At 49.8% G+C, this 13,896-nt stretch overlaps 1 long non-coding RNA gene across 1 annotated transcript; it reads right to left on the reverse strand.

Annotated features, from left to right (window-relative positions):
• Positions 1 to 11,629: 11,629 nt before the first annotated feature.
• LOC143751570 (uncharacterized) lies at positions 11,630 to 12,107 on the reverse strand. Its single transcript, XR_013207270.1, has 3 exons — positions 12,012 to 12,107; positions 11,877 to 11,926; positions 11,630 to 11,800 (listed from the first exon to the last, which is right to left on the reverse strand). It is a non-coding gene; the product is annotated as an uncharacterized LOC143751570 (long non-coding RNA).
• Positions 12,108 to 13,896: the final 1,789 nt, after the last annotated feature.

Genomic DNA, 13,896 nt, shown 5'->3' on the forward strand with positions numbered 1-13,896 from the left:
TGTGTCTACAAACCTCAAAAGACAGCACAGGAGACACTAGCCATTTGGTAAAATATAGAGAGACAAACTCCAATACACAAAGGACATTTACACCATTCTTACCCACAAACTTTCCCAAATGTTTATAGTATTTCTCCTGTGTTTTATGCATGCCCTATGTTTTATTATTTATGACTATTTATGATTCTTTAGTTATGTTGGAGTAACTTTCAAATGTTGATATCCAAAGATGATGTGTCACTGCTTTAATGTCTTCGAATCCCCATCTTTCTTGGTATCAAAATAACTCTCTTTTGATTTTATAATCAATGGTGTACAATATGTTATGATAAATTGCATCATGTTATTTTTTACCATACTTTTCTCTAACACAAATTCTCGAGATAAGATGGATCTTAGATACGATGGAACAAAGACTTTCTCTCGGTCATCTTTGATTGGTCACCTCACCAAATAGGTGTGAACTAAGAGGACCTTTAATAGTGTCTGATTAGTTCAGATCTTTGCTCAATCTCTTTGAGAAAACATGTCCTGCTTTCTTCCGGCAACTTCATATTGAAGTTAACTTCTTTGAATTCGACGTGGACCAAGTTAATTTCTTTGGACTCAACATGGACCCAAACAAACGCTCCAGCACACTCCTGGCAAAATCATCAAGAATCTTCTGCATATGGACTTGTTCAGCAACCAAAGTCAATGCAAGTACCCGTTCGCAGCCTTTAGATGCGTTGTAAGTTATTGTACCCCCTTTTAGGTGACCCTGATTGTAAAGCCTACTGTAGTTTTGTTTATTAAACCATCATATCCAAGCTTGATTGTCTGTGTTTGCCATTCACAAAAAGATCAAAGCCACTTAAACATCTTGATCTAGCTATACCCATGTTATTAAACTGCTAGTATTTTGTTTACTTTAGCTGGAAAAGGTTATTCTTCCTTGGCCAGGGAATTGATATTTTCTAGAATTGATAATGCTTTCTGTTCATTGGATGAACTGAATAAATAATTATAATATTAATTCTGATAGTCAATTCTAAAACATTCAAATATGTATAATTAATTATAAATCATAAATTTATTATAATGATCTTTTGAGCTAATTTGCTACATTTCATTAAAAAAAAAAAAACATTTTAAACAAAAAGGTCAGAAAATTAAATTGTCAAAGACATCTGGATCAGATTCAGAATGATCAAAACAGATGGAATAGATAGTCCATCAACATCCCTAAAGTTTCAGAGTCATTAAGCCATCCTTCCTGGGCCAACATTTCAATCTGTAATGTTAAGCAGTTTTGAAAATATGTATGCTAGATGATTGCATTATTTTACATTTACCCAAGCAATCTATCACTTACTGCAGCTTCTTTCCAAATATACTTACACTTTTGTCAGCATGTCAAGTATACTCAGTGCAATTTTAGTATTTTTTAAAGTACGTAAGGTATATATATTTTTACTATACTTAAGTTTAAAAGGTAAACTAATAGCACACTTAAACTGTCATAAAGCTGGCATGCTTCTCATAAAGTTAATGCATTGGGCCATTTGAACAGTCGACCTAATGAGCATTTACACTATGAAAGCAATCTAGTCAAACACATTTGTGACCCGTCACAGAAACCAGGGACACAAGTCGGCAGCACAACTTTCGAGCAAAATGAGAAAGAAGAGTTTTTTTTCAAAATTGGTGATTTTCAATTTTTTGGAGAATCTGTTAATTGAAATCACGAAGAAGCCTCTCCATGTTTGAGATAGCAGTATTGGTATATTTAAAAGCTTACATTTTGAGGTTGAAATCGGCTTGTTTTCGGAGATTCTAGCATGCAGTAGGGGCGTGGCGTGTCATTGTCTGTGTGTATTTCCATACTGAATAACCCGGCGCTTTTGCCCCCGCCCTCCAAGTCAACCACATGGCTACTTATTATGCTGTGCTCTGGCCAGCTCTCTCTGATATCAAAATTCAATGAAGATGGATGCCGCAAAGATTGTCGCAGACGAGATGAACCGTCTGGCAGTTACACCGAAAATGTTTTCGCCGCACTTCGTGGGCTCGGGAAACTGAACCGGAGGTATGGGCGCAGCGCGCTCGCCCTCAGTGCTTCAATACGGCGGCTCGGCTCGCTGACAGCGGTGGCTGGCTGTTTCATATGTGACGGAGAATCGAAATAGAGGATGCAGTTAAGACCTTTGCTGCTGCGATGAAGGCCTGCCGTGCGTGTTTCTGAAATGTAAGTTAAGCTTCATTTGCTCTTTAGTCGTTATTTAAGATGCTGAACCTGCTGATGATATAATGTGCTTGCGGACATTTCATTTGTGTGTGTATACGCACATAAGAAAGTGGTGTAAAGAGATTTGCAACAGTAATTTGAGGAGGTGAAATGTGATTATTTGGAAAATTGCAGAAATGACTGCTTAAAGAAAAATGCCAGCAGGCATTTGCCTCCTACATAAACTTTAATATTGTTGACATTTTGGGCACACGAGCGTTGCGTACTATTTGCGCTATATGTAGGCCTATGGCTTATTGGTCTTTGTTTGTTGTTGTTGGTTTTGCGTTATATGTATATGGCATATTGGTCTTTGTGTGTTGTTGCTGGTTTTGCGTTATACTGTATGTATATGGCATATTGGCCTTTGTGTGTTGTTGCTGGTTTTGCGTTATATGCAGGCTATATGGCATATTGGTCTTTGTGTGTTGTTGCTGGTTTTGCGTTATATGTATATGGCATATTGGTCTTTATGTGTTGTTGCTGGTTTCGCGTTATATGCAGGCTATATGCCATTATTGGTCTTTGTGTGTTGTTGCTGGTACGTTGCAAATAGAGGGGCAGCACAATTGTTTTTCGCCTAGTGCGGCAGAAGTGCACTCATTCGAAGTGTAAAAAAAAGCTGTAAAGCACATGGAGGAGCTTTACGGGGGGTATGGCTTATCTAAATGAGATGTAAATGAGCCCTATTGTCACCCCCAGCAGCAGAGACAGGTGAGAACTGCACAATCTTTAGCTCGTTTTCTCCTCTTTGAGCTTTTTTAAGTGCCTACTTTAAAATGGCCACAACTTCTCCAAATATTATCAGATTTCCACATGTTACACATCGTTGGAAAGCTTGGATATTACACTCAGAATCTATGAATAACTCAAAATGCCCCAGAACCGACTTGTGTCCCTAGTTTCCGTGACTGGTCACATTTGTCTACCTCTGGAAGTTGTTGAAAGTGGATAAGCGCAACATTTTAGACAACTTTACACCCGTTTAGCATGCACTTTGATCTGATCAACCAAAGCTTATCTACAGGTAAACATAAGAGAACAAAACAGATGTTAAACAAAAATGAGGTCATGCTAATGCAGTACAAACAATACTAAGACTCCTAGTAGACACTTGATGTTACAGGTTTGTTTATTTTTGTAAAAACACTAAATGAAGAAATCAAGGCAAAGTATGCAGCTATGACTCCACTTGATGCAACAACCGCAATATGCCTGGAGATAAATGCTTATGAGTAGTCTGAGAGTACAGAGGTGCTGGATCTTGAAAGACAGGCTGGACAGACTGCAGACTCATAGCTTGAAGTGGTATTTTACTGGGTTGCTCCAAAGGTTTGGAACAAAGACTGGAAAGAGACATGTAACGTTTGTGCTCTGGCTTAGGAAATACCTGGAATCTGGACAGCCGGGACACAGACTGGTAGCTGCTTTGGGCTGATTGCAGACTGCTAGGCTGGGACACAGACTGGTAGCGGGCTTGTGCTGACTGCAGACTGCTAGGCTGGGACACAGACTGGTAGCGGGCTTGGCCTGATTGCAGACCGCTGGGCTGGGACACAGACTGGTAGCGGGCTTGTGCTGACTGCAGACCGCTGGGCTGGGACCCAGACTGGTAGCGGGCTTGGCCTGATTGCAGACTGCTGGGCTGGGACCCAGACTGGTAGCGGGCTTGGCCTGATTGCAGACCACTGGGCTGGGACCCAGACTGGTAGCGGGCTTGGCCTGATTGCAGACCACTGGGCTGGGACACAGACTGGTAGCGGGCTTGGCCTGATTGCAGACCACTGGGCTGGGACACAGACTGGTAGCGGGTTTGTGCTGTCTCCAGACCACTTGGCCGGGACACCGATTGATAACTGGCTTGTGCTGACTGCAGGCCACCGGATTGCACCACAGACTGGTAGCGGGCCTGTCCTGGATGTTGGCCACTAGGCCAGACAACAGACGGGTATCTAGCTTGTGCTAACTGCAGACCAATGGGCCAGTTCACTGATTGGGAGCCAGTTTGTGTAGGTTTTTGGGAAACAAGCTGGGGCACAACCTGGTAGCTAGCTTGTCCTGACAGCAGGCCAGACTGTGAGCTAGCTTGGGCTGGTTGTTGGATACCAGACTGGTCCACATACTGTGAGCTGGATTGGGCTGACAGCAGGCTATCTGATGGTTCCACAGACTGCGAGCTGGCTTGGGCTGGTTGTTCGATGTCAGACTGGTCCACATGCTGGGAGCTGGCTTGGGCTGACAGGCTACCTGACTGTTCAACAGACTGAGAGCTGGCTTGGGCTGGTTGTTGAATGCCAGACTGGTCCACATTCTGTGAGCTGGCTTGGGCTGACAGGCTACCTGACTGTTCAAAAGACTGAGAGCTGGGTTGGGCTGGTTGTTCGATGTCAGACTGGTCCACATGCTGGGAGCTGGCTTGGGCTGACAGGCTACCTGACTGTTCAAAAGACTGAGAGCTGGCTTGGGCTGGTTGTTGAATGCCAGACTGGTCCACATACTGTGAGCTGGATTGGGCTGACAGCAGGCTATCTGATGGTTCCACAGACTGCGAGCTGGCTTGGGCTGGTTGTTCGATGTCAGACTGGTCCACATGCTGGGAGCTGGCTTGGGCTGACAGGCTACCTGACTGTTCAAAAGACTGAGAGCTGGCTTGGGCTGGTTGTTGAATGCCAGACTGGTCCACATACTGTGAGCTGGATTGGGCTGACAGCAGGCTATCTGATGGTTCCACAGACTGCGAGCTGGCTTGGGCTGGTTGTTGGATGCCAGACTGGTCCACATACTGCACACTGGCTTGGGCTGACAAGCTACCTGACGGTTCAATAGACTGAGAGCTGGCTTGGGCTGGTTGTTGGATACCAGACTGATCCACAGACTGAGAGCTGGCTTGGGCTGGTAGTTGGATGCCAGGCTGGTCCACATACTGTGAGCTGGCTTGGCTAGACAGCAGGCTACCTTGTTGGATGCCAGGCTGATCCACAAACTGCGAGCTGGCTTGGTCTGATTTCAGACCACTGGTCCGGGACACAGACTGGTAGCGGGCTTGTGCGGTCAGCAGACCACCGGACTGCACCATAGACTGGTAGCGGGACGGTCCTGGATGTTGGCCACTAGGCCAGACAACAGACGGGTATTTAGCTTGTGCTAACTGCAGACCACTGGGCCAGTTCACTGATTGGGAGCCAGTTTGTGTAGGTTTTTGGGAAACAAGCTGGGGCACAACCTGGTAGCTGGCTTGTGCTGACGGCAGGCCAGACTGTGAGCTGGCTTGGGCTGGTTGTTGGATGCCAGATTGATCCACAGACTGTGAGCTGGATTGGGATGACAGAAGGCTACCTGATGGTTCCACAGACTGCGAGCTGGCTTGGGCTGGTTGTTGGATGCCAGATTGGTAACTAGCTTGTGCTGATTGCAGACTGCTGGGCTGGGACACAGACTGGTAGCGGGCTTGTGCTGACTGCAGACTGCTAGGCTGGGACACAGACTGGTAGCGGGCTTGTGCTGACTGCAGACTGCTAGGCTGGGACACAGACTGGTAGCGGGCTTGGCCTGATTGCAGACCGCTGGGCTGGGACACAGACTGGTAGCGGGCTTGGGCCGAATGCGGACTGCTGGGCTGGGACCCAGACTGGTAGCGGGCTTGGCCTGATTGCAGACTGCTGGGCTGGGACCCAGACTGGTAGCGGGCTTGGCCTGATTGCAGACCACTGGGCTGGGACCCAGACTGGTAGCGGGCTTGGCCTGATTGCAGACCACTGGGCTGGGACACAGACTGGTAGCGGGCTTGGCCTGATTGCAGACCACTGGGCTGGGACACAGACTGGTAGCGGGCTTGGCCTGATTGCAGACCACTGGGCTGGGACACAGACTGGTAGCGGGTTTGTGCTGTCTCCAGACCACTTGGCCGGGACACCGATTGATAACTGGCTTGTGCTGACTGCAGGCCACCGGATTGCACCACAGACTGGTAGCGGGCCTGTCCTGGATGTTGGCCACTAGGCCAGACAACAGACGGGTATCTAGCTTGTGCTAACTGCAGACCACTGGGCCAGTTCACTGATTGGGAGCCAGTTTGTGTAGGTTTTTGGGAAACAAGCTGGGGCACAACCTGGTAGCTAGCTTGTCCTGACAGCAGGCCAGACTGTGAGCTAGCTTGGGCTGGTTGTTGGATACCAGACTGGTCCACATACTGTGAGCTGGATTGGGCTGACAGCAGGCTATCTGATGGTTCCACAGACTGCGAGCTGGCTTGGGCTGGTTGTTCGATGTCAGACTGGTCCACATGCTGGGAGCTGGCTTGGGCTGACAGGCTACCTGACTGTTCAAAAGACTGAGAGCTGGCTTGGGCTGGTTGTTGAATGCCAGACTGGTCCACATACTGTGAGCTGGATTGGGCTGACAGCAGGCTATCTGATGGTTCCACAGACTGCGAGCTGGCTTGGGCTGGTTGTTCGATGTCAGACTGGTCAACATGCTGCGAGCTGGCTTGGGCTGACAGGCTACCTGACTGTTCAACAGACTGAGAGCTGGCTTGGGCTGGTTGTTGAATGCCAGACTGGTCCACATTCTGTGAGCTGGCTTGGGCTAGTTGTTGTATACCAGACTGGTCCACATACTGTGAGCTGGATTGGGCTGACAGCAGGCTACCTGATGGTTCCACAGACTGCGAGCTGGCTTGGGCTGGTTGTTGGATGCCAGACTGGTCCACATACTGCACACTGGCTTGGGCTGACAAGCTACCTGACGGTTCAATAGACTGAGAGCTGGCTTGGGCTGGTTGTTGGATACCAGACTGATCCACAGACTGAGAGCTGGCTTGGGCTGGTAGTTGGATGCCAGGCTGGTCCACATACTGTGAGCTGGCTTGGCTAGACAGCAGGCTACCTTGTTGGATGCCAGGCTGATCCACAAACTGCGAGCTGGCTTGGTCTGATTTCAGACCACTGGTCCGGGACACAGACTGGTAGCGGGCTTGTGCGGTCAGCAGACCACCGGACTGCACCATAGACTGGTAGCGGGACGGTCCTGGATGTTGGCCACTAGGCCAGACAACAGACGGGTATTTAGCTTGTGCTAACTGCAGACCACTGGGCCAGTTCACTGATTGGGAGCCAGTTTGTGTAGGTTTTTGGGAAACAAGCTGGGGCACAACCTGGTAGCTGGCTTGTGCTGACGGCAGGCCAGACTGTGAGCTGGCTTGGGATGACAGAAGGCTACCTGATGGTTCCACAGACTGCGAGCTGGCTTGGGCTGGTTGTTGGATGCCAGATTGGTAACTAGCTTGTGCTGATTGCAGACTGCTAGGCTGGGACACAGACTGGTAGCGGGCTTGTGCTGACTGCAGACTGCTAGGCTGGGACACAGACTGGTAGCGGGCTTGTGCTGACTGCAGACTGCTAGGCTGGGACACAGACTGGTAGCGGGCTTGGCCTGATTGCAGACCGCTGGGCTGGGACACAGACTGGTAGCGGGCTTGGGCCGAATGCGGACTGCTGGGCTGGGACCCAGACTGGTAGCGGGCTTGGCCTGATTGCAGACTGCTGGGCTGGGACCCAGACTGGTAGCGGGCTTGGCCTGATTGCAGACCACTGGGCTGGGACCCAGACTGGTAGCGGGCTTGGCCTGATTGCAGACCACTGGGCTGGGACACAGACTGGTAGCGGGCTTGGCCTGATTGCAGACCACTGGGCTGGGACACAGACTGGTAGCGGGCTTGGCCTGATTGCAGACCACTGGGCTGGGACACAGACTGGTAGCGGGTTTGTGCTGTCTGCAGACCACTGGGCTGGGACACAGACTGGTAACTGGCTTGTGCTGACTGCAGGCCACCGGACTGCACCAGAGACTGGTAGCGGGACGGTCCTGGATGTTGGCCACTAGGCCAGATAACAGACGGGTATCTAGCTTGTGCTAACTGCAGGCCACTGGGCCAGTTCACTGATTGGGAGCCAGTTTGTGTAGGTTTTTGGGAAACAAGCTGGGGCACAACCTGGTAGCTGGCTTGCGCTGACGGCAGGCCAGACTGTAAACTGGCTTGGGCTGGATGGATGTCAGATTGATCCACAGACTGTGAGCTGGCTTGGGCTGATAGCAGGCTACCTGATGGTTCCACAGACTGAGAGCTGGCTTGGGCTTGTTGTTGGATGCCAGACTGGTAGCTGGTTTGGGCTGACTGCAGGCCATTGGGCTGGGACATAGACTGGTAACGGGCTTGTGCTGACTGCTGACTGCTGGGCTGGGACACAGACTGCAGTGCTAACTGCAGACCACTGGGCCAGTTCACTGATTGGGAGCCAGTTTGTGTAGGTTTTTGGGAAACAAGCTGGGGCACAACCTGGTAGCTAGCTTGTCCTGACAGCAGGCCAGACTGTGAGCTAGCTTGGGCTGGTTGTTGGATACCAGACTGGTCCACATACTGTGAGCTGGATTGGGCTGACAGCAGGCTATCTGATGGTTCCACAGACTGCGAGCTGGCTTGGGCTGGTTGTTCGATGTCAGACTGGTCCACATGCTGGGAGCTGGCTTGGGCTGACAGGCTACCTGACTGTTCAAAAGACTGAGAGCTGGCTTGGGCTGGTTGTTGAATGCCAGACTGGTCCACATACTGTGAGCTGGATTGGGCTGACAGCAGGCTATCTGATGGTTCCACAGACTGCGAGCTGGCTTGGGCTGGTTGTTCGATGTCAGACTGGTCAACATGCTGCGAGCTGGCTTGGGCTGACAGGCTACCTGACTGTTCAACAGACTGAGAGCTGGCTTGGGCTGGTTGTTGAATGCCAGACTGGTCCACATTCTGTGAGCTGGCTTGGGCTAGTTGTTGTATACCAGACTGGTCCACATACTGTGAGCTGGATTGGGCTGACAGCAGGCTACCTGATGGTTCCACAGACTGCGAGCTGGCTTGGGCTGGTTGTTGGATGCCAGACTGGTCCACATACTGCACACTGGCTTGGGCTGACAAGCTACCTGACGGTTCAATAGACTGAGAGCTGGCTTGGGCTGGTTGTTGGATACCAGACTGATCCACAGACTGAGAGCTGGCTTGGGCTGGTAGTTGGATGCCAGGCTGGTCCACATACTGTGAGCTGGCTTGGCTAGACAGCAGGCTACCTTGTTGGATGCCAGGCTGATCCACAAACTGCGAGCTGGCTTGGTCTGATTTCAGACCACTGGTCCGGGACACAGACTGGTAGCGGGCTTGTGCGGTCAGCAGACCACCGGACTGCACCATAGACTGGTAGCGGGACGGTCCTGGATGTTGGCCACTAGGCCAGACAACAGACGGGTATTTAGCTTGTGCTAACTGCAGACCACTGGGCCAGTTCACTGATTGGGAGCCAGTTTGTGTAGGTTTTTGGGAAACAAGCTGGGGCACAACCTGGTAGCTGGCTTGTGCTGACGGCAGGCCAGACTGTGAGCTGGCTTGGGATGACAGAAGGCTACCTGATGGTTCCACAGACTGCGAGCTGGCTTGGGCTGGTTGTTGGATGCCAGATTGGTAACTAGCTTGTGCTGATTGCAGACTGCTAGGCTGGGACACAGACTGGTAGCGGGCTTGTGCTGACTGCAGACTGCTAGGCTGGGACACAGACTGGTAGCGGGCTTGTGCTGACTGCAGACTGCTAGGCTGGGACACAGACTGGTAGCGGGCTTGGCCTGATTGCAGACCGCTGGGCTGGGACACAGACTGGTAGCGGGCTTGGGCCGAATGCGGACTGCTGGGCTGGGACCCAGACTGGTAGCGGGCTTGGCCTGATTGCAGACTGCTGGGCTGGGACCCAGACTGGTAGCGGGCTTGGCCTGATTGCAGACCACTGGGCTGGGACCCAGACTGGTAGCGGGCTTGGCCTGATTGCAGACCACTGGGCTGGGACACAGACTGGTAGCGGGCTTGGCCTGATTGCAGACCACTGGGCTGGGACACAGACTGGTAGCGGGCTTGGCCTGATTGCAGACCACTGGGCTGGGACACAGACTGGTAGCGGGCTTGGCCTGATTGCAGACCACTGGGCTGGGACACAGACTGGTAGCGGGTTTGTGCTGTCTGCAGACCACTGGGCTGGGACACAGACTGGTAACTGGCTTGTGCTGACTGCAGGCCACCGGACTGCACCAGAGACTGGTAGCGGGACGGTCCTGGATGTTGGCCACTAGGCCAGATAACAGACGGGTATCTAGCTTGTGCTAACTGCAGGCCACTGGGCCAGTTCACTGATTGGGAGCCAGTTTGTGTAGGTTTTTGGGAAACAAGCTGGGGCACAACCTGGTAGCTGGCTTGCGCTGACGGCAGGCCAGACTGTAAACTGGCTTGGGCTGGATGGATGTCAGATTGATCCACAGACTGTGAGCTGGCTTGGGCTGATAGCAGGCTACCTGATGGTTCCACAGACTGAGAGCTGGCTTGGGCTTGTTGTTGGATGCCAGACTGGTAGCTGGTTTGGGCTGACTGCAGGCCATTGGGCTGGGACATAGACTGGTAACGGGCTTGTGCTGACTGCTGACTGCTGGGCTGGGACACAGACTGGTAGTGGGTTTGTGCTGACTGCAGGCCACCGGACTGCGTCACAGAATGGAAGTGGGCCTGTCCTGGATGTTGGCCACTAGGCCAGACAAGAGACTGGTATCTAGCTTGTGCTAACTGCAGACCACTGGGCCAGTTCACTGATTGGGAGCCAGTTTGTGTAGGATTTTGGGAACCAAGCTGGGGCACAACCTGGTAGCTAGCTTGTGCTGACGGCAGGCCAGACTGTGAGCTGGATTGGGCTGGTTGTTGGATGCCAGACTGGTCTACAGACTGGGAGCTAGCTTGGGCTGGTTGTTGGATGCCAGACTGGTCCGCAGACTGTGAGCTGGCTTGGGCTGACAGCAGGCTACCTGACAGTTCAACAGTTTGTGAGCTGGCTTGGGATAGTTGTAGAATTCCAGACTGGTCCACAGACTGTGAGCTGGCTTCGGCTGACAGCAGGCTACCTGATGGTTCCACAGACTGAAAACTGGCTTGGGCTGGTTGTTGGATGCCAGACTGGTCCACGGACTGTGAGCTGGCTTGGACTGACAGCAGGCTACCTGATGGTTCCACAGACTGTGAGCTGGCTTGGGCTGATTGTAGGCCGCTGGACTGGTCCACAGATTGTGAGACAGCTTGTTCAGAGTTCTGGCTGCTGGCTTGAGATGATTGTTGGAGGTTAGGCTCAGCCACAATTTGGTATCTTGCCTGTGTTAGCTGCACACCAGTAGGCTGAACTGTGGAACCATCACGTGACTGCACTAGTTGCTGGCCACTCAGTAATGGCACAAGTCCATTTCTGGCTTGCCCTAACTGATAGCTGGGATGTGAGGACTCATTTCTCTGCTGCGAAGGCTTGACACCCTTAACATGTGCTGCACTGTAAGTGTTACTCCTTGATCTTTGAGGACTAATGGGATTTGATACATCAGCGCCATACCAGCTGTAGGAACTCCGTGGCTTCACATCCTGCATGGGGAAACCAGCCTCATAGTATACAGGATAACCACTCCTGACAAAGCCACCAACTAGAAGAAAATACGAAAGAATCAAACAGACATGCTAGCAAACATGAATTATAGAACTTGTCTGGACAAACCTTACCACTTCCAAAATGGTCACAGACACAAAGACTGAGAAGTGCCAAAGAAAAACTGTAGACAAAAAAAAAAAAAGATAAAAAAGTTGGATGAATGCCACTTGTTAGCAAATGCCACATACTACAATTTAGCACCATACCGTAAGAGTCGGCTAGTGGTATCCTCCATGGTCAAACAAAAACACAACAACAAACCACCTCAACAACACAAATACAAATTCATAAAAAACATACTTGACCTCCAACACATATTAGTGTTGCCTGACGGGACTCTTTATAGGGCCAGCAACTGCCATACCAATTGTTTCCAGACAATCAGTTGTCATGGGAACATGTACTATTCAATTATTAGGTTCAGGTGTTACAACTCTTATCATGACAGCTGCCATTTCATTTAAGATAGTTGCTTTTTTATACTATGATTACTGGACGAAAAACACACAAAATACTTTTTGGGGATTAATTAAAATACTTTATTTTTTATTCTTTATTCAGTGTGAATACATATTAGCATTTAAGGAAGCAGTAGTATGCTCACTGTTCAAAAGTCTTAGCATTGATTTGGTCAAGCAGCCCAATATATTTTAATATTAAAATCTATTTAGTTTAAGGATACAGATGTTATAAATGTTTTTTTTTTCTTGCAAATTCATACTTATGGCTTTATGTTGTGTTAACCTGTAATGTTCTGTCAACAGATTAGTTTGGAGCTATTTGAAAGTATTTGAAAACTAGAGCACATTGGTAATGTTATTTCAGACTTGTTATGAGTAAATACATGCCAACATTCAAATCTTGCAGGACTAATCCTGTGAGCTTTCCTGTGGTGAAAGCTGTATTCAGATGAGACCCTATTTTTTTATTTTTTTATTCATCTGAATAACTTTATTTTATAACAAAAAGACCAGGTCTTAAAAGCAAATATATATACAACACAGGGCTCAACACTTAGGTGTTTATAAATAAATAATATTTGAATAAATAACGTTCAAGGACAATTCCGGCAAAATATGAACCTATAGGGCTAAATAACACATGGGTACCGAGAGGCTGCCGTTGGCTGCGACGCTTATTTTTCCGCGGCTGAAGTAGTGCAGAGAAAGGAAGAATAGGAAGGCCAGTGTCACCGTCTCGGAAGAGAGCTAACCGCCTCCGCAGCGTCGAGATGGGAAGGCCCTCGCAGTGAGGACAGCCCGCGGCAGTGCAGCTTTCACGTGGATGGGGCCCAGGCATCTACATTTATTCATTTAGCTGACGCTTTTATCCAAAGCGACTTACAATTGCTATATTTCAGAGGTTGCACGCCTCTGGAGCAACAAGGGGTTAAGTGTCTTGCTCAGGGACACATTGGTGTCACACAGTGGATTCAAACCCGGGTCTCTCACACCAAAGGCATGTGTCTTATCCACTGCGCCATCACCACCCCCTGGCGCACCATCTGGCGCACTCCGTGTGCCCGTCGTCCTCGTGCAGATCAATTCCGCACAAGGTGCATGTGGAATAAGGCATTTGAAACAACGCCTAGAAATATAGCCTTTTTACAAAGTTGAGTGCGAGCACAACAGCAGCAGTAAAGGATATATATGATGTCTCGACGGATGGCCACAGGAGAGCAGCGACAGAAGAGGAGCGGCTTCAGGGAAGTCGAAGGTGCTGTCCGCTGTTTTCAAAGGCTTGCTCTAGCTGATCTTGGCTTATTCGACGGCGAATAGCTTCTGTGAGGAATCAGGGACGTGTCGTGTCGCTGAAGTTGAGAAAATCTGATATATTGGCCGAAATGAGCGATCTTTATAGGCTAAGGCCACGCCCATTTATAGCGCGCTCTGACGTACTCGCCACCAAGTCAGTTGATTGGTTTGTGCGTCTGAGGCGCTCGGCCATTGGATGTGCAGTTGCCGCAGCACAGCCAATGAGCGAGCTAGACGCTCAACTGTGTTTGCTGAACAAGCTGCACTGCATGTTAAATCATATTTCGTTTTCGGAAGCTTTATTTCGGAAGCTTCATATTTCCGAGGAAAATTATTT

This window comes from Siphateles boraxobius, unplaced genomic scaffold (genome assembly GCF_051911475.1).
Source record: "Siphateles boraxobius isolate OS27281-9 unplaced genomic scaffold, OSU_SipBor_1 26, whole genome shotgun sequence".
Classification (NCBI taxonomy): domain Eukaryota; kingdom Metazoa; phylum Chordata; class Actinopteri; order Cypriniformes; family Leuciscidae; genus Siphateles; species Siphateles boraxobius.